The following is a 25,932-nucleotide window of genomic DNA, read 5'->3' on the forward strand; positions in this document are numbered from 1 at the left end:
TAGTTCAGCCTCCATCTGTATTAGTTTGTTTTCATGCTGCTGATAAAGATATACTCAAGACTGAGCAGTTTACACAAGAAGGAGGTTTAGTTGGACTTACACAAGAAGGTTTAGTTGGACTTAACAGTTTCTTGTGACTGAGGAAGCCTCACAATCATGACGGAAGGCAAGGAGGAACACCTCATATCTTACGTGGGTGGTAGATAGGCAAAAAAATGAGAGAGCTTGTGCAGGGGAACACCTCTTTTTAAAACCATCAGATCTTATGGGACTTATTCACTATCATGAGAACAGCATGGGAAAGACTTGCCCCCATGATTCAGTTACCTCCCACCAGGTCCTTGTCACAACATGTGGGAATTCAAGATGAGGTTTGGATGGGGACACGGAGCTAAACCATATCATTTCACCCCGGCCCCTCCCAAATCTCATGTGTCCTCACATTTCAAAACCAATCATGCCTTCCCAACAGTCCCCCAAAGTCTTAACTCATTTTAGCATTAACTCAGAAGTCCACAGTCCAAAGTCTCATCCAAGACCAGGCAAGTCCCTTCTGCCTATGAGTCTGTAAAATCTAAAGCAAATTAGTTACTTCCTGGATACCATGGGGTTACAGGCATTGGGTAAATACAGTCATTCCAAATGGGAGAAATTGGCCAAAACAAAGGGCTACAGGCCCCATGCAAGTCCAAAATCCAGCGGGGCAGTCAAATCTTAAAGCTCCAAAATGATCTCCTTTGACTCTGTGTCTCACATCCAGGTTACTTGATGCAAGAGGTAGGTTCCCATAGTCCTAAGCAGCTCCACCCCTGTGGCTTTGCAGGGTACCACCTCCCTCTTGGTTATTTTCACGGGCTGGGGTTGAGTGTCTGCAGCTTTTCCAAGCACACAGTGCAAGCTGTCATTGGATCCATCATTCTGGGGTCTGGAGGATGGTGGCCACCTTCTCACAGCTCCACTAGGCAGTGCCCCAGTAGGGACTCTGTGTGGGGGAATCCCACCGCATATTTTCCTTCTGCACTGCCCTAGCAGAGGTTCTCTATGAGGACCCCACCCCTACAGCAAACTTCTGCCTGGGCATCCAGGCTTTTCTATACACTTCTGAAATCTAGACGAAGGTTCCCAAACCCCAGTTCTTGACTTCTGTGCACTCGCAGGCTCAACACCATGTGGAAGCTGCCAAGGTTTGAGATTCGCACCCTCTGAAGCCACGGCCCAAGCTCTACGTTGGCCCCTTCCAGCCAGTGCTGACATGGAGCACCAAGTCCCTAGGCTGCACACAGCACAGGGACCCTGCTCCCAGCCCACAAAATAATATTTTCCTCCTAGACCTCCTGGCCTATGATGGAAGGGGCTGCTCTGACATGCCCTGGAGACATTTTTCCCCCTTGTCTTGGGGATTAACATTTGGCTCCTCGTTACTTATGCAAATTTCTGCAGCTGGCTTGAATTTCTCCTCAGAAAATGGGATTTTCTTTTGTAGTGCATTGTCAGCCTGGAAAATGTCAGGTATTTTCCAAACTTTTATCCTCTGCTTCCCTTATAAAGCTGAATGCTTTTAACAACACCCAAGTCACCTCTTGAATGTTTGCTGCTTAGAAATTTCTTCCGCCAGATACTCTAAATCATCTCTTTCCAAAGTTTCACAAATCTCTAGGGCAGGGGCAAAATGCCGCCAATCTCTTTGTTAAAACATAACAAGAGTCACTTTTGCTCCAGTTCCCAATAAATTCTTCATCTCCATCTGAGACCACCTCAGCCTGGATTTCATGTCCATATCATTATCAGCATTTTGATCATAGCCATCCAACAAGTCTCCAAGAAGTCTCTAGGGAGTTCCAAACTTTCCCCACATTTTCCTGTCTTCTTCTGAGCCCTCCAAACTGTTCCAACCTCTGCCTGATACCCAGTTCCAAAGTCACTTCCACTTTTTCGGGTATCTTCAGCAGCACCCCACTCTACTGGTACCAATTTACTGTATTAGTCCGTTTTCACACTGCTAATAAACACATACCTGAAACTGAGCAATTTACCAAAGAAAGAGGTTAAATTGGACTTACAGTTCCATGTGGCTGGGGAGGCCTCACAATCATGGCGGAAGGCAAGGATGAGCAACTCACATGTCATGTGCATGGTAGCAGGCAAAAAATGAGAGAGCTTGTGCAGGGGAATGCCTCTTTTTAAAACCATCAGATCTCATGAGACTTATTCACTATCATGACAACAGCACGAGAATGATTTGCCCCCATGATTCAGTTACCTCCCACCAGGTCCCTCCCACAACATATGGGAATTCAAGATGAGAGTTGGCTGGGGACACAGCCAAACCATATCACCATCTCACACATAATGACAGAATCCCAAAAGGGGAAGTTACTAACCCAAGGTCAGACAACTAGTTAATGGTGCTGGAGCTGGGGTCAGAACCAGATCTTCTAGCTTCAAATATAGTGGACTTTTTACACTCTATGATGAAATCTATGCTCTGGGAAGATTAATGAGGCTTTCTAGGGGAGGTAGTTTGAAGGAGAGGCAAGAGTCAGGGAGAGCCTTGAGATGTTTTTACAGTTCAGATGAAAGGTAATGCACAAGGTCTTTAATTAGGGCTTTGGAAGTGGGCTGATGAAGAAGGGGCTGATGGGAGAGAACATAGAGGTCCAGTCAGCAGGACTTGGATATGGAAGACAGACAAGAGGGAAACTTATCCTGTCTTCAGTTACTGTTCTTTACTGAATTGTCCATTTGGTAGGCTATCTCAAAGTGGAAAAGAAAGGGTATAGAGCCAAGATAAATACATCAAACACCTCCAGTATTTCCCCAAATGAGCCTCTTTGCAATTGTTGTTGTTGTTCCTCTTCCCTAGAAGGCCTAATTCTTTTCCAGAACCTGGCCTTCCAGCTCTTAAGTCCTCAGAAATGGGATTCATTTGCCAGCTACTATTCTGGCTTCATGATTTTACTCATGGGCTCTTGGAACTGCCATCATTGTCTGAGTGTGTCCCTGGTTTTGGCTTTGCCACCGGGCCCCATGAAAGTGCCATACATGTGACTTGCCTCCCATCCTGTGACGCTAGGTTTGAAACCAAAGCCCTGAGACAACCTGCAACCCGTGCTGACCTCCAGAATAGGCCAGGCACCCAGCCTGAAGGAGAGCGCTGGACTGGACTTTAATCGTGTAGGGGTCTTGCCCCAGGTCTGTAGACCACTTGCGTCAGAATCACCTGGGGAATATTAAAATATGGATTTCTGGGATCCATCTCATCCTGCTGAATCAGAATCTCTGGAGGTAGGTGAGAGGAACTTGTATTTTCGACAAGTGCACCAAGTGATTTTTATTTACCTAAAGTTTAAGATTCTGCCTTAGTTTTTTTTCCTGGACCTCGGTTTCCTTGTTTTAAAATAGGAAAATTATGTATTCAATTTACCGTGAAAATAGAAAAGTACTTTGGGAAGATGCTAAAAGTTTATACATATTTACTTATCACATATTGTTAAGTTTACAGTCTTGAGATAAAGAAAATTTGAAATATTTCTTAGACTGAAATACACTGAAAACCGGTAAATGGTCTGAGTACTCACACTTAGAAAATGTATGCTTACTAAGTGATATGGTTTGAATGTTTGTCCCCTCCAAAATTCATGTTAAAACTTAGTCATTATAACAGCATTAAGAGGTGGGACCTGTAAGAGGTGTTTAGGTCTGCCCTTATGAATGGACTAATGCTGTTATGGAGGGAGTGGGTTCACCCTGACTTACTCTCGCATGTACATGTGCTCTCTCTCTCTCTCTCTCTCTCTCCCCCATCTCTCTCCCTCTCTCCCCCTCTCTCTCCCTCTCTCTTCCTTTCTCTTCCTCTCTCTCACTCTCTTGCCATCTACCATGTTACGATGCATCAGGAAGGCCCTCACCAGATGCTGGCACTTTGATATTAGACATCTCAGCCTCCAGAACTATAAACCAATAAACGTCTATTATTTATAAATTATCCAGTCTGTGCTATTCTGTTATAGCAGCACAAAATGTACTAAGACACCAAGTGAGTGAATATATGAATGAATAGCTCCAGGAAAGGCAAACCCTGAAGAAAGGTCATTAACTTTTTCTTCAACATCCCCTACTTCATCCATTCAATCAGCATTGTTCACTGAGTGCCTAATATGTGCCAGGGCACTATGCCAGGCTGAGAATATAAATAGGATGTGGTCCTTGACCTTAAGGGATTGGAGATCAATGTGAGTGTTCAGTACAGTGTGATAAGCACTCGCCCCAGGATGGGTAGAGAGGTGGGTATTAGTGCTTTGGCAACCAGAGCAGAAATCACCTCTATCTGGGCCTGTCAGGAAAGGTGTCACCAAGGAGTTGGCCTTGGAGTATAGGATTGTTCCAAGAAAGAGGAAAGCCCTTTTCACAGTCCTTGTCACTGGCTTCCTTCTTCCATTCCATTAAATTCTGTCATCAATTTCCTCTCCTCCTCCATCAAACTAATCTCAGGAACTCTATGTATTTTTTTTTGTTTGTTTTTGTTTTTTCCTTTTTCAACCTACCCAAATCTGCTTTTACACTCAAAACCAACACTTAGGTTTAGTCATAAACACTTGGTCTTAAAACAATGCTTTTTTGAGGATCAGGGTAGTTTACATTGTTACCCCAAAAGTTTTCATCTGAAATAGTTTTAAGCTCTATTAGGGATTTTGTTTGTAGGTTTACTTTTTCACAGCTGATAGCAGGAGTGTTGCAGTTTGTTGGTTAGTAGTTGTTGGATTTTTTTTTGGGTGGTGTGGGGAGAGGATTGGTGACAACTGGTTTACCCCAGCTCCTGTTATTTTACTAGATAAATAATCACTATTTTGCTTACCCATAAAGAATCAAGGGTTAATTCATGGTCTTTGTGTTTTAAGGTAAAACGATAATGGTTAATGAATCAGACTTTAAAGTGGCATAGCCCTTTACAACTTTACAACATGTCTTAACTGTTGATGTTCTTCTTTTCTGGTCAAAAGGTGGTCCACAAACCAGAGGAAGGGAGGGAGGCGCTAATTAGAAATGGAGAACCTCAGGTACTACCTAAGACCTGCTGAATCAGCATCTGCACTTTAGCAGTATTCCCTGGTAATTTTTATGCACAATAAAGTTTGCAAGAGACTATAAAGTTAGTGGTTTGTCCCATTTATTGATTAGGACATTGAAGTCTGGAGAGATTAGGGAATTTACCCAAGGTCACGTAACAAGTAGCAGAGCCAGGCTTCAAGCCCTGGTCTATCTGATTCCAGTTCAGCACTTTATCACTGTCCTGCTAGGTTTCTTTGTGCCATATTAACTGGAAAACACTTCCTCTGTGATTGATTCATGGTTGTGAAGAAGGAAGAAAGTAACAATTTTTCAAAGTATAAATGTATATTCTTGGGAGTTGCAAGGGACTAGAAGAGTTAACGGGGAGCTCACAGGCTGAACCCTGACTTTATGCCAGACACTTGGACAATTATACACAGGAAGCCTTGTTCCCATTTTACGGATGGTAAGAACCCTCAGTATTTTACTGACCTTGAGGAGCCTGTAGGGACTCTCAGGGAAGCAGGGGTTGAATGTGGTGTTTAAAGCTCAGGCACTAGGACTTTCTGGGTCGGAGGTGAAGGAATCAGATGTTGGACATTTCTTTTCATCCTTAAAATAAGATTCTCTTCTGGTATGAGGCTTTGACTAATCAGGTTGGGTGGCTGCCCACTTCTTCTGGAGTCAGGAACTTAGGCTTTGGCCACTAGGAACTCCTCTTGATTTATGAACAACTCTGTCTTGTAGAGTAAAAGCGGTTTTCCCAAAGAGGAAAAAATAGCTTAAAAGAAGGCCTTGAAGAATCAAGATGACAAAATGTATTATTTATAAGGACCTAAAATAAGTGCCAGATCCTCCACTTGAAGTGAGCAGGCGACAGCCGTGCGCTGTGTGGAGTAGAGCCCAGCTGACTCCAGCTGGATCCACACGGCAGGGCTGGTCAGCCACGGCTCTGCTCACTATTCCAAGGCTCTTCTCAGAAAGACTCCTGCTGCCGGTGCAGGCCATCTGTGGAGCTCATATGAATGCGTCCCAGCTTACAAGCTTAAAGAGAAAATTCTTGAAGGAAGCTGGAGGAAATGCAGTAAGAATCTGTGGATTGGTAGAAAGAGGCCACAAACACACACTCATACCTATAACACACACACACAAGATTACGTCAACTTCCCGACTTACTCACTCAAGGATACAGACACGTTTTGAGAGTCCAGGCAGCACACAGTAGATAACGGGGTATCTCAACTCCGCCTTCACTAGCCCCTAGCTCCCTAGCGGAACTTGCAGCTGCAGGTAACACCATCCATGCAGAATAGAGTTCTGTTGCATCCAGCAATCAGCCCCTTCTTGCTGCATCACAGGCCTTTTTCACTCAAGGCTTGTCTCATCATTCTTGAAGAACTTAGTGCTGCTATGTTTTCCCTTAAGAGAATGTTCACAAACATTTCTTATACAAAAAGCTCTTCCACTTTTTGAAGCAAACTAATGGTCAGCAAGTCTACATCTTTATCCAGTGGGGAAAAATACAGATTCAGTGTCTAGGAGTCTCTGATCAATAGCCAGCATTACAGAAAACCCATTTCCTTGCCACTCATCCTTTGACTCTGGCCTAATACCTTTGTTATCTGGAAGTTTGTGATACTGAGTTAGACCTGAGGATCATTTCCCAAATCTGTTTTTCTGGAGGGCAAGATTCAGTGATGCAGTGAGAGGTAACTGAAGAGTAGGAGGTGATGCCGAGGGATTTCTGAGGGCACCCAAGGCAAGTAGGAGATTGCACTCCAGCTCCAGAACTGTTACAAGTCTTACCAACATAACAATAGGCTAGGATTTGAACACACACTGCAGATTTCAGAGCCTTCTCACCGAACTCTAATTCTTCCTGTTTCATTGTCTTTCTCTTCCTCTTCAAAATTTCTCTTCTGGGATATGGTGACTACACTGTGGGGAGAAATGCTTTTAGTAGCTCTTTCTGTATTTGGAGCTTACTTTGTGTTCTCTCTTGGCTGATGACTTCCTCCCCAGCCATAGGAGCTGGTTGTGATCCAGCGGCCCTGATGCAGTCCCCTGGCAGCATCAACCTGGTTTTGCCTCTGGTTCTGATCTCAAGGCCCCTCCAGTTTCCTCTTATCATAATGGTTGCCCCTAGAGGGCAGGATTCAATAGGCTGAGAGGTTTACCTACATGCCCTGGCAGTACAGGGAGCCTTCAAGAAGATGGATATCTAACCTTTCTACCCCCTACATCCCAATTCAGAATAATAAAATCTCAGGCTTGAGATAAATTTTTGGCATTTTAAAATCCAGGCATCTATTTAATATTTGAATGAGAGGCGGCATGGTATAGAAGAAAGAACACTGGCTGAATTCAAATCCCATCTTCACCACTTTCTAGCTGTGTGATCCTGGGCTGGTCACCTGATCCTTATAAGCAAGGAATGCCTTGCAGGGCCATGCTGGAGAATAAAGATAATCTAGGTAAATTCCTGACATATATGATATGCTTCATAAGTAGTAAGTACCATTATCCTGTAAACCAGAGCTTTCAAATTTTTTCCTTCAGAACACTTGAATTCTTTCACATATTCTCTATCATATATGATGTTTAGATTCCTCGCAGCCCTGGTTACTTTATTTGTTATTATTATTACTATTGTTATTTTTATTGTGGTAAAATATATATGACATAAATTTACTATTTTAACCATTTTAAGCATGCAGTCCAGTGGCATTAAATACATTCACATTGTTGTGAAACCATTATTACCATCCATCTCCAGAACATTTTTATTTTCCCATACTGAAATGTTGTACCTATTAAACAGTAACTCCCACTCCCCATCCTTGCAGCCTGGGCACTCTATTTTAAGAATAGCATGCTCCAAAATCCTCAGTGTCTTTCTTCCCATTGCAAATGGAGGTTAAAAAGAGCCTTTTGGAAGGGTTTGAGTTCTTCAAACTCCCACTGGGGAGCCCGAGAATTAAAAGTCTATACCAGTTGCAGCAAACTTTTGGGATTGCAGATGGTTACAAAATTAGTGTCAATATAGCTGCTTTGCATGGAGTGGATCTGGCAAAGAGGCTTCTAAGCACTGATACATTCCTTTCAGAAATATCAAAGGATACGGCTTGGCATAGCTTTGGGGAGAAACCAACAGTTTTCGAATTCTTGAATAGCATCTACCTTATGGTGAAGATTAAATGATATAATTCATGTCAAGTGTATAATACAGTGCTTGGCACAGATCAGGCCCTTATATGTAGGCTTTTGTTACCATAATTGCACTATGGCAGAGATAACATATATGTTTTGGTAGTTAATTCCCATGATAGGCAGATACCATTTTCATCTTATCTGAGGAAACTGAGTCTCTGGGCTGCTAAAACCCCCAAAATTACAGAGCTAGTAAGTTATAGAGTAGCAGAGCTGGGATTCAAACCCATACTCTTTCTCTTATAAGATGCTGCCTGTTGTGATACACCAAGAAAGGAACCCTGTGGGTGAGGTGTAATGACTTCATCTTGGTGTTTCATCTTTCTGTATAACCTGGCCCTTTTCTAGGGTCATATCATCTTGCTGTTTCTTCTTCTTAAAATCATACACCTAATGTCCAAGCTTCAGAGCTTTCTGTATTTACCAGTCCTCATTCTCTCTGTGAGTGAAGTGATCACTCACAGTCTTCCATAAGCTCTAAAGTAGGAAACCAAAAGCACGTGTGCAAACCATGGAACTTTCTGGCTTTATTCGATGAGTATCTAAGAGCTAATGAACTGCACATAGAATTTAGAGGAACGTTGACTGGGATTTGATCAGAAAATGGTACTTTCCAGGACATTCAAGGCACCCACAAACACTAGGTAGAGTTTGTTCACAGAAGAAAATGCTTACATTTGACTTCTGTGAGTGATTGGGATTCATTTTCCTTTCAGAAAACAAGAACCAAGTCACGCTCTCTTGCTCTTTCATGGTTGCTAGGAAGCTAAAGCCAACCTGGATGCTCAATTTCGGCATGTATATAAGCTCCCAGGGCTGGCATTTGGATACGCCTCCTTTCCATGGTTTTGAATTTCCGCTTCTATTTTATTTACTATATTATAGGAATACCCTTTGAAAGGAGATGAGCTTAGAGTAAGTAAATCAATAAAGACTATAAGCCCCTAGAGGTCAAGGACCACTTTCATTTACTTCAGTGTCCCCAGCACATAACTCAGTATCTGGCATATAGTAGATGCTCAGTAAATGTTTGTCAATTGAATGGATGAAAGCAATTAATGAATCAGCATTCAAAATGACTTAAGAGTGCCATCTCTGGTACCTTCCTTTGGACTTTCAGATAAGAAGTCCATCAAGGTGGAAGCTTTAGAAGGTGTTCCTTGGATTTTGGAGGTCTATCACTAAGAAAGTGCGTGCACATGCTAACCATCGGAAATAATAATGGCTTAAACAAGACAGAAGTGTTTTCTCTCACTGTTATGGACTGAATCGTTTCTCCCCAAAATCGTAGATTAAATCCCTAGCCCCCAATGTGACTGTATTTGGAGATAAGGTATTTAAGGAGGTAATGAAGGTTAAGTGAGGTCTTAAGGATGGAGCCCTAATCTGATATGACATATCATTATGAGAAGCAGAAGAGACACTAGGAATTGCTCTCCTTTTACGTACAGAGGAAAGGCCATGTGAGGACACAGCAAGAAGGCAGCCATCTGCAGGCCAGAGAGAGACTCGCTAGAAACCAACTCTGATGGCACCTTGATTGTAGACATCTAGCTTCTAGAACTGTGAGAAAATTAATTTCTGTTGTTTCAGCTACCCAGTCTGTGGTATTTTTTGTTATGGCAGCCCAAGCAGACTAATACATTCACGCATGACAGGTCTGATGATATCCCCCCCAAGATTGGTATAATAGTTCTACAGATATCAAGGGCCCTAATTATTTCTATTTCTCTGTTTCACTATCCTTAACATAGGCCTTTGTCTTCAAGATTTTCTCAGGGTCCAAGATGGCTGCTAGCAATATTCAGCCAGATAGAAGGGAGAAAGGATAAAAAGAGGCTTTTTTTTTTTTTTTGAGACAGAGTCTTGCTCAGTCATCCAGGCTGGTGTGCAGTGGTGCGGTCTTGGCTCACTGCAAGCTCCGCCTCCCGGGTTCACGCCATTCTCCTGCCTCAGCCTCCTGAGTAGCTGAGACTACAGGCGCCTGCCACCACGCCCAGCTAATTTTTTTGTATTTTTAGTAGAGACAGCGTTTCACCGTGTTAGCCAGGATAGTCTCGATCTCCTGATGTTGTGATCCGCCCGCCCCAGCCTCCCAAAGTGCTGGGATTACAGGCATGAGCCACCGCGCCCGGCCAAAAAGAGGCCCTTTTAAGGCACTTTCCCTGAAGTGGTACCCAGCAGTGTCAACTAAAAACTGGCCAGAGCCTAGTTACATAGCCAAACCTGTTATGAAGGCTGGGAAGTGAGACTTTTAGCTGGGCATATATCTATCCTGAATAAAATTTGAAGTCTCTTACCAGGAAAGAAGAGGAGAATGGGTCATAAGTAGGTAACCAGCAATCTATGCCTCAAAGAGCAGGAGAATTTTGGGGAAAAAAGGAAGCTGGCAGTCAGCATCTCACTCACAAAATAGTCCCACTTCTCAGCACCTGAGTGCCCTAAGCAAGGTGATGAGAGGAGATGGCTCTCGCCTACAGATTAGTCCAAGCCCCGTGCTTGGCTGTAGGGCACTACTCAGTTTGGGCCTAGCCACCCTCCCCGCCTTCTCTTCCCCTGTTTGCCAATACCTTGCCCCCAGCCCTGTTCCCCAGATATGCCTGCACTTACCTGCATTGCAGTTCCCTCTACTTGGGATGTCCTTTGACACTTTAATATCTTATCCATTCTTTCAGGCTCCATCCAAACTGTTCCTCCTGGGAGCACCTAACTTGCTTTCAAAGAATAGAGCATGGAAAGGGGCTGAGGGAGGGGGATGAGTGAGGAATAGCCTTACAGTGGAGAAACCTGGCAAACACTACCTTGCCCAGGTGACCAAGGTTAACATCATCAGTGATAAATCATGTTGATAGTATATAACTTTTATATAGTGTGATGATAAGGACACTTCACCTCTGTGGTCTTCCTCCTCCAAGCCCATAATCCCAATCTAAATGAGTAAAACATCAGAAAAACTCAATTGAGGGACATCCTACAAAATACCTGCTAGTACTCAAAACTGTCAAGGTCATCAAAAACAAAGTTGGAGAAACTGTAGCAGACCAGAGGAGACTAAGGAGACATGGTGGCTAAATGTAATATGGTATCCTAGAGCACAGAAAGGACATTAGGGAGAAACTAGCAAAATCTAAATACAATATGACGTTTGGCTAATAGTAATGTACCATTGCTGGTCCCTTAGTTGTAACAGATGTACCACAGTAATATAAGATGTTGACAATGGGGGAAACTGGGAGAGGGATATTTGGGAACTTAGTACTATCTTTAAAACTTTTCTGTAAATCTAAAGCTATTGTAAAATTAAGAGTTTATTAAATGAAATCTCTGTGCTCCTCCTCACTGATGGTATGACTTGGGCAAGTCACTTGACCCCTCTAGGCTTGGTTCTTCGATGTAAAACGGGGGTGACGCACCTTCACTGCACGATAGGAAAACACTTCAGTGAGACAGTGTGCATGATGGCACTTCGGAATCAGCAAGCCTCGGCCCTTGGGATGGCTTTGGGTGCGTCACACGTTATTGTTCGAATGCAGATTCCACTCCTGCCTCTCTGAAACTCTACACAGGGAGCCGTTCCAGAGGTTTCCCCAAAGGCTGCTGTTGCTGGTACCTAGCAAAACCCTGCCCTGTCCCCATTTGGAGTTCTTTTTCAGCCAGAATTTCTGTGTGGGTAACTTCCCCTTCACCTCTCTTGATAGCTTGCTCTTATAGACTAAGATTGCATTTTTATTTTCATATTTCACTTCATTTTTCCCCCTTGAATTTAGTTTTTCTCTTTAGGAATCAGCATATGACTCAAACTGCCAGTTCTAAATTTAGTATCGCCTGTGATACGGAGAATGCATTTAGTGCTGCCTGGGATATGTATTTGGAAATAATGGTTTTATTTATCCACATCCAGTAATTCTGCTGCCTGCCTGCTGGGTTCTTTCAGGAAAGAGTTTGTCATCTCCTTTCCTCCTAATGATGAAATGTTGCTTGCTCAAGTCCCAGAGGCCCAGCCTGAGCCAGATGCTGGTGACTTGAGTCTCTGTTTAATTAAACAATACCATTCCCAGGATTCTGCAGTCATAAGGTTCTCTCTATGGCTTCTGTTTAGAGGGAGTTTGGAAATAGGTCTAGAAGGGGCTCATGGACTCTTTGGATCCTGTAGGCTTATTTCTGGGCCTCAGGCTGGTAAGATTTACCCCTTTTTTGGGGAGAATTGCCCCTTCAGTGCTGGAATATATGGAAGGAGGGGGAAGCTCTACGTATATGTAGCTGTGCCCTATGTTGTGAATGCTGAGGACTTAGAAGCAGTAAACCACATTACTCTCTTGCCCTCTGAGAAGCTCTTCTCTTTTGAGTGAGATGGACACATATACACATGATTAGAGTGCAATGTAAGAACTGCTGTATTAGAGCAATGTACTTGGCACGGAATTAATGTAGAGAGATTAATCTATGTGGTAAGGAAAGGCATGCAGAGAAGAGGTGATATCTCAGTAGAGTTTTGAAGGATAATTTTATAGGTGTTTGTAAGGGAATGAGGAGGGCATTCTAGGCAGAGGGAACAGCATATGCAAAGACATGGAGGCATGACATAGCATATTATGTTTGAGGAACTGCAATTAATTCATTTATTTAAAAAAATGTATGGAGCACCTGGTGCCATGCTAATCATTAGGGTTTTGATAATGACCAAGTCAGATAAGGTTCCATTCTCCCAAAGCTTGCATTCTTGTAACGTAGTTTGTATGAGAGAGATGAGGGGTGATACATGATAAGTTAAGGAGATAGGCAGTGTGTATTAGTATCATAATATGAATAATTATTAGTATTAGTAACCTAAAAATTATTAGTCTCCCATAATAAAGTACCACAATCTGTGTGGTTTATGACAGGAATTTATTCTCTCATATTTATGCTCTCACTTCTGGAGGCCAGATGTCCAAAATCAAGGTGTCAGCAGGGCCATGCTCCCTCTGGAGGCTCTAGGAGAGACTGTTGTCTTGCCTCTTCCATCTTCTGGTGTTTCCAGGCATTCCTTGGCTTGTGGCTGCAAAAACCCTAACCCTGCCTCTGTCTGCGTGTGGCCTTCTCTGTGTGACTGCATCTTTTCTTCTTTCTCTTATAAAGAAGAGAGATTGCACTCATTCCAAGGTCTTTAACTTGGTTACATCTGCAGAGACTCTGTGGGCTCTAGGGGAGAATCTGTTCTTCGCCTCTTCCAGCTTCTGGCGGCTGCTGCCATTCCTTGACTTGTGGCCACATCACTCCAGTCCCTGCCTCCATGGTCACATTGCCGCCTCCTCTTTTGTCTGTGTGTCAGATTTCCCTCTGTTTTTCTCTTGTGATGGCATTTAGGCTCACTCAGATAATCTAGGATTATCTCAGATAAGCTTCTTATCTCAAAATCCTTAACTTAATTATATGTGCAAAGACCCTTTTTCCATAAAAGGTCACATTCACAAGTTCTGGAGGTTAAGGCATTGACTGACATCTTTTGGAGGGCCACTGTTCAACCCACTATACAGTCCAAGTTTGTAAGGTCTTTGTATATTCACCTTATGAGGTAGGTTTTATTTTCCTCATTTTTCAGATGAAGACACTGAGGCTCAGAGAAATTAAGTGATTTGCCCAAGGTAATTCAAAAAGGAAGTAGCAGAACCAGTGATTGAAACCTGGCTTTGTCCGACTTTGAAGCCCATTCTCTTCCTCCCATGGCATACTGACCAGAATTGTTTAGAAGTCTGTCCTTTGGCTTAATACACAAGTGTCCGGTTGAGGGGGTTGCAGGGAGCCACACCTAGCTATTACCAGGCAGTATGACCTTAGTGGGAGCTAGTTTGAGAGAACTGTTAGAGGATAAAGAGCAGGCTGCAGTGGATATGGGCAGGAAGTTTGGGGGAGGGAGGGCAGTGGGGATGGGGGTGACAATGAAGAGAAGGGGCTTGGAGTTCAGGACAAGGGCAGGAATACCCACCAAATGAGGGAAATAGCACTTAAAGGAAAAGTAGGGCCAGGTGCAGTGGCTCACGCCTATAATCCCAGCACTTTGGGAGGCTGAAGCAGGAGGATCACTTGGGCCCAGGAGCTCGAGAGCAGCCAGGACAACATAGTGAAACCCCGCCACTACAAAAAAATTTTTTTTTTAATTAGCCAGGTGTGGTGGTGTGCACTTTTAGACCCAGCTCCCCTGGAGGCTGTCGGGGAGGATCGCTTGAGCCTGGGAGGTTGAGGTTTGATAGTGCCACTGCACTCCAGCCTGGGCAATAGAGTGAGACCCTATCTCAACAACAACAACAACAACAACAACAACAACAACAAAGCAAAAGTGGGCCATGCTTTGCCATCGTAGAGTTTTGCCCAGCACCTCTGGTTCTTTGATGTGTGAGGGGCTCCTATGCTTGCCTACAACTGGGAAGGTCTCTGGCTGGGGTGGATATAAGCTGGAGGGCCTGAGACTGTGTAGAGAAGGGCTCTCTGGGTTTGTATTATTCATTCCTCCTGAGCATTGCCATGAGTGAGCACTGGAAATTCAGAGATGAACATGTTTTGGTCCTGCACCGGAGGCAGAGTGGCAGAGTAGAAAAAGATCAAGAACCAAATCCCTGCTCTGCCTCTCATTCACTGTGTGACCTCAGACAAGGCACTTTAGCTTTCCAAGCCTCTGTTTTGTTATCTGAAGAATACAGATTTTTTTGAGCTTTGAAGGAGATAAAAATGAAAAGTGAGTGGCACACCCCTGGAATATAATAGGGTCAATGAATGTTACTTTCATTTAATCAAAAAACTCACTTGCTGAGCAGAGCAATTGTTTCCAAACTGGAGGCTTTGCAGCCTTGGAGTCCTCAGAGTCTATAACACATACACCTACATTCACCATTGTTTTCAAATATTGTAGATGGCATGATGTTGACTAAAATACAGTTGCATTTATAAGCTTTACTGAATTAATGGTGACTCTTGGTCATTAAGTATTGCTTTGATTGGTGTATATGAAGATCCTGAAATTCTCTGATATTAAAAAGGAGTCCTCAGACTCAAATATGTTGGCAACCACTGGCGTAGCATGGAAGATAGAGATATAAACTGACAAATAAGATTATGGATGAATAGTGTTATTACAGAGCTATTGCAGAAGCATAGAGGAAAGCTAGACAGCTGCCTGAAGAAATCTGGGAAGGAGGAGGTGATACTTAGGCTAGGCTTTCAAAGATGAGTAGGAGTTTCCCTCCTTTGGAGAGAGGGCCTTGCAAGTATAGGGAACAGCATGTTCAAAGTCTAGGTGGCAAGGACTTCAGTTTTGGTGGGAGTTGGAGTGGGAGACAGGCCAGAAAAGGAGCTAGGAGCAGGGTCAGGACCAGGCCTTGAATGCCATGCTATAGAGTTTAAGATCACCTTAGGCAGGGGAAATTAGGGGCAGAGTTTAGATAGAGGAGTAGTAGTGTTTGACCTTTTAGAAAGATCATTGCCTTTGTAGCGTGGAGAGTAGAGCTGGAGAGACCTGTGAAAATGAGGCAGTTGTGGAGGAGCAGAGTGGGACTCACAGCAGAGCACTAAAGCACAAAGTCTCAGGCAGTATATACCCTGGGCCTAAATCCTAGCTCTACTCCTTACCAGCTGAGTGATCCAATTACTCAGTCTCTCAGTTCCTCAATTTTCTTATCTGTATAATGGATATAATAATGTATCTATCTCATGGGATTTTTGTGGAATATAAATAAGATGCATATGTATGGAGCCTGGCACACTATAGGTACTTAGTAGATATTTTCTGTAAAATTTCATACTTCATTTTTTTCTTATAACCACCCTAAAAAGGAAGATATATTTGCTTGTTTTCTTGTTTTACAGACAAGCAAATTGAAACTCTTAGAGATTAAGAAACTTGCCTAAATCCCCCCAGGTAGTGTGGCTCAGAGGTCTGAGTTCCTCTGAGCCTTTGCCCTTTCCACTGGGAGATGCTGTTTCCTGTGTCTAACTCAATCCTGATTACAAGTAAGTTCACTTATTCCTGGGGCAGAGCGGACACCCAGAAAACCATAACTGTATAGTGTCCATGCACTCGAACAAAGAAGTGTACACATGGTCACAGCAGGCTGGCTCTCCCAATCCTCGAGTCTGTCCATCTTAGGGAAAGATGGGATATACATAGAGTGGTTTGGAAACCTCGCTCATCCAAAGTCACCTGCTGGAAGAGCCTTCCTGATGGCTGAGGGCATCCATTTCTGGTTCTGTGGCCTTTCAACTCAGAGGACAAATGAAGTCAACTGGCCTCCCTGAGTTTAGGTTGGAGTGGTTATAACATCATCCTTACCAAGGAGAGCTTGAGAAAGGGTGCAGCCTTTGGGTTGAATACTTAAATTGCCCCTTATTAGCTGTGTGATCTTAGCAGAGTGCTCAAACCTCAGTCTCCTCAACCAAACCAGCATTAATAATACTAACCTTGCAGAGTTGTTATTTGGATTAAATGATACAGAGCCAAACTGTCTGGGTTTGAATCCCAGCTCTACCACTTACTAGCTTTGTTATGTTGATCAAATAATTTAATCTTTGTGTGTCTTGGCATTCTTGTCTGTAAAATGAGTGTAATGATAGATCCTAATTCAAAGAGTTGTGGTGAATATTAATGAGTTAATACATGGAGGCCCGGCGCAGTGGCTTATGCCTGTAATCCCAGCACTTTGGGAGGCCGAGGCAGGCGGATCACAAGGTCAGGAGATCGATACCATCCTGGCTAACATGGTGAAACCCCGTCTCTACTAAAAATACAAAAAAAATTAGCCAGGCATGGTGGCGGGCACCTGTAATCTCAGCTATTTGGGAGGCTGAGGCAGGAGAATGGCATGAACCCAGGAGGCGGAACTTGCAGTGAGCCAAGATCACGCCACTGCACTCTCCAGCCTGGGCGACAGAGCGAGACTCCATCTCAAAAAAAAAAAAAAAAAATACATGGAAAGTGCTTAGAGTAATAGTATCTAATACATTGTAAGTTCTCAGTAAATGTTAGTTATTGTTATTATTATCATGAGCTTTTTCCTCTCATAGACCCTAGCAGCTGTGTAAACATGCAGGCAACTCTTTTTGACAGAGCAACACCAGCAGCAGAGGAGAGGAGAGATCCCTGGTCTTTAGGCAGATACAGAGACAACGTGCCTGTCTGGACAGGCTTCTAGGGCAAGTAGCACTCTTCCATGTCCTTGAGGGACCCTTTGGTATATCACATGTACGGCTGCTTCCCTATGGAGAGGGTTGAGATCTCATCTGAAGGTGAAGTCATTTGTCTGTCACCACATTCCAGCCCATTACCTGAAGAGGAAGCAGCACTCTCAGACCAGAACCCAGAAATGAAGGGGGTTGGCTCAGGCCAGAGCCAGAGCTGATTCTGGATCTTGTCTCAGGCCACAAGAGACAAGACTCTGCAGGACAGATTTCCCAACCAGGATACCAAGACAAGGATCCCCTCAGCACTTTGGGGTGGCTGGCCAGGACTGAGCTAGTAGGAGCTAGTAGGAGCTAGTAGGAGCTAGTAGGAGCGAGTGGTGTCAGGCTGCACGCTTACCTTTCCATTTACCTATGTGCCAGACTTCAGTATTTTTTATGTGAGCTTTAACACGTTGGGGAGTACTGTTCTGGGAGGCCATGCCTTTGAGGCAATAAGCAAGATAGTGACCAAGCGGAAACTGCTGAAAGTTCAAATGGCAGGAAGCTTAGCAAAAGCTGCTGCAGATGTTATGTTCCAGCCCTTTGGAGAGAGAAGAGTTATTAAAGAGTCACAAACCTCATCTTGGCAGCCCTGCTTGCTTATAGATATGTTTGGATTCCTGTGATTATTTCCTTTTCATTCCCCCTAGCATTTAGTAAACTTCTTCCTGCAAATACCGCCCTGTCTCAGCTGCACTAATGGGAACTGAGGAAAGAGGGTTTCATCCATCCTTAGACTAGAGTTATTATTCAGGAAAACAATACTCCCCCTTTCTCAGGAGACACCATGGTGCTGAGAGACTCCTGGATCAGGAAAGGGGAGCTGGAAGAGGCAGAATGAGGGCTGCTTGCTCATTTGCCCTACCTGAGTGCAGCCCCTTTTAGGGCTCATTATTTGAGCAGAGTGCGGTCTTCCCACTTTCCAACAGTAGCCCAATGGAAACAATCTGTAGCCTGGATTTGCCTTCAGGAGGAAGACCACTCATTAACTAGCAAAAACATTATCTTCCCCTTAGTATTTTAGGGTCCGTGTTTTTTGTTTGTTTGTTTGTTTGTTGTTGTCTGAGATGGAGTCTCATTCTGTCACCAGGCTGGAGTGCAGTGGCGCGATCTCGGATCACTGCAACCTCCACCTCCTGGGTTCAAGCGATTCTCCTGCCTCAGCCTCCCGAGTAGCTGGGACTACAGGCACCTGCCACCACGCCCAGCTAATTTTTGTATTTTTAGTAGAGACGGGGTTTCACCATGTTGACCAGGATGGTCTTGATCTCTTAACCTCATGATCTGCCCACCTCGGCCTCCCAAAGTGCTGGGATTACAAGTGTGAGCTGCCAAGCCCGGCCGGTTTTTGTTTTGTTTTGTTTTGTTTTGAGATGGAGTCTGGCTCTGTCACCCAGGCTGGAGTGCAGTGGCGCAATCTTGGCTCACTACAACCTCCGCCTCCTGAGTTCAAGCGATTCTTCTGCCTCAGCTTCTGGAATAGCTGGGACTACAGGTGTGTGCCACCATGCCCAGCTAATTTTTGTACTTTTTTTTTTTTTTTTTTTTTTTTTTAGTAGAGACGGGGTTTCACCATGTTTACCAGGCTGGTCTGGAACTCCTGACCTCAGCTGATCCGCCTGCCTCAGCCTCCCAAAGCGCTAGGATTACAGGCGTGAGCCACCATGCCCAGCTGGGTCAGTTTTTAAAAGTGATGAAACCCCGAAGTATTTATATCGATCAAAACCCTAAATCCAGAAACAGATCCCAGGTAAGAATGTAGATCATAACCTAAAGACTGTAATTTTTGTTTTTTGTTTTCTTAAGAGATGGATCTCATTCTGTCACCCAGGCTGGACTGTGGTGGCCCGATGGTAGCTCACTGCAGCCTTGCACTCTTGGGCTCAAGGGATCCTACTCCTCAGCTTCCTAAGTAGCTACAACTACAGGCTCATGCCACCACACTTGGCTAATTTTTTTATTTTTTATTTTTTATTTTTGTAGAGACAAGGTCTCGCTGTGTAGTCCAGGCTGGTCTCAAACTCCTGGGCTCAAGCAATCCTCACACCTCAGCCTCCCAAAGCACTGGGATTATAGGCCTGAGCGCACCTAGCCATCCTGAAGACTATGCTTTGTAAAAGCAGGTCATCCTGCTTGAATGAGCAAAATTATTCATACTCCTAATTCCCTTTGGTGTTAACTGCATCCCCAAGGAGAAGGGGAACTCAGAGGAATCAGCAACATGATTTGCTTTAGCCAGGAATTCTGTCCCAGAGTTCTTCAGAGAAATTCCACTTCCTCACAGACCTACGGTGATACATGGGCTTTGGAATCATAGTTAGCAAGCTTCGGTTTCCTCATGTGCAAACAAGCATCAAAATAGCAAAACCTACCTCCAAGGGTCATTTGGAGGATGAAATTAGTTAAATTAGATGAAAGCATCCCATCCCATGTGTATTCATCAGGGTTCCCCAGAGAAGCAGACCCAATAAGTTAAATCTCTACCTCTACCTCCATCTCAGAGAAAGAGAGGGAGAAAGAAAAAGAGAGAATGCCATTGATTTCAAGGAACTGGCTCACACAGTAGTGGGGGCTAGCAAGTCTAAAATCCATAGAGCAAGCTGCAGAATAGAGATTCAGGTAAGAATTGAGTCCAAAGGCTGGAAACTCAGGCAAAATTTGTCTGTTGCAGTCTGGAGATAGAATTACTTCTCCAATAAACCTCAGTCTTTGCTTTTAGAGCCTTTAACTGGATGAGGCCCACCCACATTATGGAAGGTAATCTGCTTTACTTAAAATCAATTCACTGTAATATGTTAGTCACATCTAAAAAATACCTTTACAGAAACATCTAACACTAGTGTTTGATCAAACAACTGGTTTCCATAATTGACACAAAATTAACCATCATACCATGTAAGGGTTCGAGTTCTCAACAAAGACATTTCCCTCCAACTTCCCTTCCTCCCTCCTTTTTAAAGTCATTGCTGAGGTTTGAAGAGGTTTCACTTAATGCTCTCTCTGACATGTAGGCCTGCAAGCTGTTAGAACCTAAGCAGTGGGGTCTGTGTGTCCCTTCTATCTCTCTCAGATCTGTTTCTGTTGACTTTACATCTCAGGGAAGCAGTGTCCCTACTTCCTGAGTCAAGCCCTAGGATAGCTTTAGTGGTTTTCCATTGAAGCCCGTGCTCCAGGCACAGATACACAGATAAAGAGTTTTCCTCTATATCCTGTACAAATTGTTTTCAATCTGCTTCTCTAATATTTGCAGTGTTGCATTATTTTTGTTTCTGAGGTTTGATCAGAAGATGTGGGCTCTGCCACAGCGAGAATATTTTAGCTACTAGGATGACCTTTCTGGCACAGATTAGTTAGCAGTGACTGACAGACTGTAAGGAAAGATTTTTGTGGGGGAGAAAGAGTTAACTCCCTGCCTAGAATGTTTCAGGTGGCATTCTGCCTGGAAGTAGAGAGCTGGACTCCATTCCATGGCAGAGATTTATACTCTGCAGGTGATCCAAAATGCTTCTCATTTTAATGGAATGTAGAATTGCTTTTGCCAAAGTTGAAGAATGTTTAGATGGGATCTCTAAGGCAGCAAAAGGTTGTGAAAAGAGCTCTGGACCAAGAATTAGAAGACTGGAACCCTGCTTTGCCACTGTCTCCCCATATGATCATGAGCAAGTCACCTCATGAGCTTAGGCCTCAGCTACCTTTTTATAAGATTCTGGAAACAAAATTCCACCTCATCTTTGCACAGACACCACTTGACTGCTTTCAGAGCCCTTTCACCATTCATCATCTCTGCTCCTCACACCAACTTCGTGAGGTAGAGAGGATACTGGTATGGAAATTGGTACTTCTGTTTTTCAAGCAAGGCCACTAAGGTTCAAAGAGATTAAATGACTTGCCTAAATTCACACAGATGGGAAGTGATAAGGCTGGGACTGAATCCAGGATCCTTAGTCTAGCTTGTTTTAGGGTACCCTTCTGAATACGGTGATGTCCATGGAACTGTAGGGAAGAGCACAAAGTGGTGTTGGCAGAAAAGTAGTGAGCAGTTCCGATGTTGGAGAGGAGGTGACATTGCCTTCACGCTCTCCAAGCACTCAAGGCTTTGGAGGGAAATGATAGTCTGAGTGGACTCCCGTAAACCAGAAGGAGGTTGGTCTCCAGCTACTCAGATTAACATGTTTTCTCATGCTGTTGATTCAATTCAGAAAACATTTATTGAGGCTTTGTCATATGCCAGGCTCTCTACTGGGGGCAGAATAAGTAAGCAGTATAATGAAAAGTAGACTGGTAAGTTTTGTATTTGAAATGTAAACAGAGGGCTTTGGGTTTACAGTCAAAGGTACAATTAAGTCATCCTGGAGAGATGAAGGCAAATACAGCTGAGCCCTGAAGGATGAAGCAGGATTGAACATGAGGAGAACGGAGAAAAGTGATCTCTGCCCTACTCTTCCTGCTTGGCCCCTGTGCCACAGCCACCCCTGCTATGAACTGCCATTCTACATGAAGCCAGCAGCAGACAGCCTGTTTGCTGCAGAACCTGCCAGATCTAACCCTGGTGGAGCTTTACCATTGCTTGTCAGATTTGATGCAATGCCCTGAAGCATATACTGCAAAGCAAGAGGAATTCTGGCTGGCAGCTCTTAGAAGAGTATACAGCAGGAGGGGAGGCCCATGGGCCCTTGGCAGAGAAATGGGCAGGTTGGAAGGAGGTACTTTTCTTAGTGATTGTGCCTACCCCTCCTAAGGGGCTGAGAGGCAGGAGCTGTTGCTTTGCATGTGTGATTTTAGACTGAGAGTGTTTTGTGTCTTTATTTTAAAACTGGTTTCTCAGTCTCCTGTGCAGTTTTCTGTCAGCTCGTTGCCATGGAGAAGTGGGTTGGGGCTGGAAGCTCTGTCCTTCTCTGTCAGCATTTCTGGACCCACCAGCTGCCTCCTGCCCCTTCTACAGATGGAGGGGGGGCAGGACCACATTTGGTGGGCAGACCCTTTCTCTGCAAGCACTGGAACTGCACCTCAGTTCCCTTTGGGATGCTAGTTTCATTTATCCATGCATTGACTCAGCAACTCTACATCGAGTGTCTTTTATGTGCCAGGCATTGTGCTGTGCTCTGCAAGTACAGAAATGACTTTGGCTGGTGGCACATACATCTGTGGTGGACTCTACCAGCCTGTTTTGTTACAACATCCCTGTCTGTTACTGTTCCTCAACCTCATTCTTTTCAGAATTTGAAGGACTGAATTTGTTTCTCTTCCAATCTTTATAACTGCTCATTTAGGAGCTCCCTGGAAGTTACCTACTTAGTCTCTCCACTCCTGGATCGCATTTCTCCTTTGCGTCCGGAGTGCCCAGCACAGTGCCTGGGGCAAAGGAGGGACTTGACCAGGAAGTGTATATCTGATGGAATTCTTTGTCAAACCTCTCAGAATGTCTCTCTGTCCTGTCTTTCTTCCTCCATGCTGAGCCTAGACACAGCATGTCTGGCAGCATGAGCTAATGGGAAACGACGGGTTTTTGAACTAGATAAATCTGTGCCTGATATGATCTGAAGCAAGTGGCTTCTTAGCTTGGAGCCTTAGTCAAACCCATTATTTTCTCTAAACCTGCATCACAAGTCTATCAGCAATTGAGTTTTGACAATTTAAAAAGCAGTGTAGAAATTATTGGTGGCCATTTAATCCTACCAGCTGCTCTCCTGGCTACTTCCCAGATGAGAAAAGTTGTCCTGCAGAGAACCCTGGGTTGGGATCAAGAGACATGGAACTGTGTCCTGGCTGTAACCCTAACGTATTGTGTGACTTTGATCAAGTCTCTTTCCTTACCAAGACCTCAGGTTCCCTATCTGAAACATTTAGGAATTGGGTTAGGTGATCTTGGAGGGTTCTTTTAGTTCTCCAAATCTGAAGATTCAGCTTTAAAAGAAAAATCTTCTCTCAGCTGCTTCCACCACCATTACCAGTGTCCCTAGGCTGGAGGCTGACCTCAGCATGACCCGTTCTGCCAGCCTCTGGAAGCTGCTCTCCCAAGAGGCTCTGGGCTAGAACACTGATATTGGATGCAGAAATCTCTTTCGGATGTAAAAGTCTCCTTTGAATGCATCATCTCTGTTCTCACCCCCAGTCCGATGGCTAGGCTTGGCTTGCATCCCAGAACAGAGGAGAATTGCTGGAAGGAGGTTTTTGGTGGTTGTTTTTTTTTTTTTTTTCTTCACCTGTATCCTGCTTTTCCTCAGGACCTGTTACCTTCCTGAGTCTTTGGCTATTAAGGATTCTATTTCCTGAGCCATCTGTGACCCAGGGCTCTGTGCTAAGCACGGTGAAGGATAAAGAGATACAGAAGTCATTGTCCTCACAGACAGTCTCACAATCTGTGACATGGACAGGTGAAATAAAGAACTACAAAGTTCATGGGAAGCTCATCAAGGGAATGCTATGGACTTGGGTTCTAGGCATAGCCCTTAGTCTGTCTTCTCCAGGCCCCAGTTTTCTCTTCGGTAGAATTTTGAGGGTTGGGCCAATGATCTGTAGATTCCCTTGCTGCTCTGAAATTTAACTATAGCTCCGTGTAGGCATGATTGTTGTAGACATTTTAGAGGAAGGAGGACTTGAGCTGAGCCTTGAACGCTAGGCTAGGATTTGGATTAGCCCAGGATAAGGGCATTCCTGATTGTGGGACGGGGAGGTGTGAGCATAGACAGATCCCAGGCTGAGGGCAGAGTGTGGGAAGCCCTTCTGACCAGAGCACAGGGTTTGTGTGGGATACAAGAAGTGAGAGAAATATCAGAGCAGGCAGCTCTTGCCTTCCATCTGAGGGCCCTAATCCTCAGGGGCTCGGGGCCACCCCAGTGATACCTAAGGACAGAGAAATAAGGCAGGTTAGAACCAGGGCATTCTCCCTAAATGGGGACCCTAGTCTGATGCATATCATGACAGAAGATCTCCACCAAGAATACACTAGGGTCAAAGCAAAGAGAGGCCACTTCTCTCCAGGTCCTTTCCTTCTCACTCCAACCAGCACGTGCTAGGTTGGTAGGAGCAGGGCACAGTGTGGGAGAATAAATCTTCCTGGGACAGCTGCCCTTGTTTCATGGTCTGTTCCTCCCCAAATGTTTTCCTGAACTCAGGGTGACGAGAGATATTTTGGCTATATCCTTGGGGTTGGATTCTAGATTCATCTACCAGGACTATGAATCAAGGAATCACATATCCTAGACCTGGTTGTGACTTCCATCCTCCTAGTCTCCTGGCTAAGGCTATCTGACTCCTCTCACCGCTCTGTACCCACAGCTTCACAGATGCCAAGTCCTCTTGGTCCCACCTCCTTGCTTTCTCTCCATCCTGCCCTCTTCTGCGTCCCACTGCCACTGAGACAGCTCAGGCTTTGTTCATCTTCCTCCTCTTAGACTTTGCCTCCACCTCCAAATGATCTCCCTTAGACCCTCCTTCCCACTCAGTCTACGTGTTTAGAAAAGTGCCTGGCATCGTGTGAGTGCATCCTAAATGTGATCTGTCATGATGACAAGAACAATAATGATGATTGTTATTATGCCAGATTTTGCTTCTGAGGCACAGATCTGATTCTGCTACTCTGTTGTCCAAAAGCCTTAGTGGCTTCCAATTGGCTATGAAATAAAGTCCAAAATCTTTAGTCAGGCTTTTTGAGGATTATATTTCTTGAGCCATCTGCCATATGCCCCGTACGTATCATCCCAAATTTATTTCCTTCTGCTATGTTTTGCACCACTTCTTCTTACACCAAGTGGAACTACCACCATTATCTTTGCAATCCCCTCCTTCCCCTAGCTAGGTCTTTGTTCCCACTGTTCTATCTACTTAGAATGCTCTTTCTTCCCTCTCCCCTAACTTTTCTTCTTCCTCCAGGAAGTCTCTTCTGATCCCTCAGTTATTTATTCCTTGCTAGCAGGTTCCATGAATGGTTCATTTTACATCCCTTATGGTATCTACCAAGTAAGACAAAATAAACACTTTATGAATGACTGGAAAGACCTGGTTTAGCCCCCTATTTTCAAGCAAGCTAGAGTTTGAATTAGGGAATTGTCAGGACTTGTCCAGCCAAACCCCAATACCTATATATTCCTTTGGAGAGATCCGGAAGTTCTCTAATGGACAAGTATTCAGTTAGCTGGCTCCACATGGTCATGACCCTATAAAGTGTATACAAGCCAACTGGCTCCTCTTAGAGCAAACTGGCAGGAAAGGGTAGAAATGCGGGGAATACTAGCTACGAAGTTGGCCCCTGCTGGGTTGAGATAGGGATAGGGATCAGTCATACAAGGTGTAGGGGCCTATATTATCCTGGAAATGTCACTATCCTGGAGGGCCCATTTGTGAGTAGGGGTCTGACAGCAAGAGTCTTAAGGTAATTATCATTGGGTGAGATGGCTTGGATGTTTGTCCCCTCCAAATCTCATGTTGAAATGTGATTTCCAGTGTTGGAGGTGGGGCCTGTTGGCAAGTGATTGGATCATGAGG

General features: G+C 44.3%; 1 protein-coding gene across 18 annotated transcripts in view; it reads left to right on the forward strand.

The window, feature by feature from the left end:
* The window catches only part of SERGEF (secretion regulating guanine nucleotide exchange factor), a 253,741-nt gene that overhangs the window by 186,754 nt on the left and 41,055 nt on the right, over positions 1 to 25,932 (forward strand). Inside the window, exons 11-12 of one of the 18 annotated variants that reach the window (XR_008511605.2) lie at positions 3,074 to 3,285; positions 5,001 to 7,656. The exons of 16 other annotated variants lie outside the window; for them this stretch is intronic. The gene's annotated coding sequence lies outside the window, so the exon portion shown is untranslated. Of the gene's footprint in view, positions 1 to 3,073; positions 3,286 to 5,000; positions 7,657 to 25,932 lie in introns of those variants that run through there. One more of the 18 variants, XM_054525858.2, reaches the window with a different exon arrangement.

This window comes from Pongo abelii, chromosome 9 (assembly GCF_028885655.2).
Source record: "Pongo abelii isolate AG06213 chromosome 9, NHGRI_mPonAbe1-v2.0_pri, whole genome shotgun sequence".
Classification (NCBI taxonomy): domain Eukaryota; kingdom Metazoa; phylum Chordata; class Mammalia; order Primates; family Hominidae; genus Pongo; species Pongo abelii.